The sequence below is a fragment of the Amphimedon queenslandica genome, unplaced genomic scaffold, assembly GCF_000090795.2.
Source record: "Amphimedon queenslandica unplaced genomic scaffold, v1.1 AMPQUscaffold_6653_Cont21391, whole genome shotgun sequence".
Classification (NCBI taxonomy): Eukaryota; Metazoa; Porifera; class Demospongiae; order Haplosclerida; family Niphatidae; genus Amphimedon; species Amphimedon queenslandica.
Window position 1 is genome coordinate 215 of NW_003553058.1, and position 1701 is coordinate 1915.

The 1701-nt window shown below is 36.6% G+C and overlaps 1 long non-coding RNA gene across 1 annotated transcript; it reads left to right on the top strand.

The window, feature by feature from the left end:
• The first annotated feature begins 471 nt into the window (after positions 1-471).
• On the top strand, positions 472-1701 carry LOC109591982 (uncharacterized). Its single transcript, XR_002190107.1, has 3 exons — positions 472-486; positions 536-627; positions 1637-1701. It is a non-coding gene; the product is annotated as an uncharacterized LOC109591982 (long non-coding RNA).

Sequence of the window (1701 nt, forward strand, 5' to 3'; positions counted from 1 at the left end):
AAAAGCAGTAGCGGCAATGCTGCCATTGTAGAACAAAGAAATTCATTATAGGTTAAAAGTCTTGTTTATTAATTTAATATATGTAATTATACATAAGTGACCCGATATGAGAAAACCAGGCTATCTGCAGGACTTTGGTAAAATCAGTTTTTGGTACTTACCGATAGAAAATAAATTTCCTTTCCAACGACATCCCATTTATGACAATGCGCAATAAAACTTTGCAGTTAGGGATGCTGTTTGGACGATGGCTCGGGAATACAAGTACAAAGAAAAAGGCATTTTAATTTTTTTGCAATGTTTTTGTGTCACGCCCGTTCATGTAGTAAATGTGATTACGCCCACCATGTAAACCACACCCACATCAATTAATAAATGGGTAAAGAGGAAAGAAGCACTTGGCAGCATTTTAACTTACTTTTCTTGCTTTTTGGACATCTTAAGATTGATTTAAAGCCCAGCCATGCATTGAGACTTCAAATACAAGTAAGTTTCTTTATTACAAAAGTTGTAGAGTTATTACTATGTGTTCTAGTGCCAAAAAAGTCCTTTCTGTGAAGTGTAATAACATCATCTGGGTCATACACTTCATTTACATCCAGACATCGCTTCTGCTTGAGTGTACAGGTAATATTTTTAATTAAATTTTATTTGGAACTATAAATAAAGGATTTACATTTAATATTAAAGTAATTAATAGTTTTTGCACTTGCTGATGAATCCCATAGAAGATTATTGTTATTCTTGTGTTTCATTATGCTTCTTTCCTTACTGTTGGATGAGGGGCTCCTCCTCTTACCTCCTTGGCCACCCTCTCTACCTCCTTGGCCCCCTCCCTTTCCTCCTCTTCCACGCTTTCCACCTTTACCCCACCCTCCTCTGTGTTGCCTCATTTCTATGATGCTCCTTTGATACTTTAAATTCCTTTCCCTTGTCTCTCTCTGTCCCTGTCCCAGTCTTTTCTCCTGTCCCTGTCTCTCGCTTGTCTCTGTCTCCTCCCCTGTCTCTGTTTCTTCTCTCGTCTCCTCACTACTCCCCATCCTCTCCCTCCTGCCTTCTTCAATGAGTTCCAACTGCCCTAATTTACAATGGCATAAAGCCTTTAATTTACACTTAAAATAATGTTTACTTCGGAGAGCTGGCCTGAACTGTTCCAAGTCTTTAGTTAGGAAATGTGAATTCAAAGTACAAGTAATTTAACTATTGTTTAATTAACTAAGGGCCTTCCTTCTTTCTTCTTGCCTATTTGTGTTAAATAGAACTAATTAAAATGGAATGCAAAATTACTTTTTAGTTTAATAGTCCTTCTCATAGCTGCTTCACAACAAAACTTGTCACAATCACACATGTAAATAAACTTACTTAAGCAGTTTGATTTTATTAAAAACAATGTCATGTATAGTTGTATGTTTCACCTTTTCATCTTACCATTCTCCTTTTGACTATCTCCACTCTCCTCTTTGTCTCTGTCCCCTTTCTCCTCTGTCCTCTGTTTCCTTCTTTCACCCTTACTTCATCTTTTTCTGCTATAAATACAGTTATTTTTAGCTTTTAATGTACAACACAAACATACATGTACAAACAACTTACCAAGTTCATTTACCAAAAACAAAAGGCATTATAGTTATCACCATAGGGTTACACATTTCCAACTTACCATCAGATGGATGGACCTCAATGACGACATCCTCTATTGGGGCA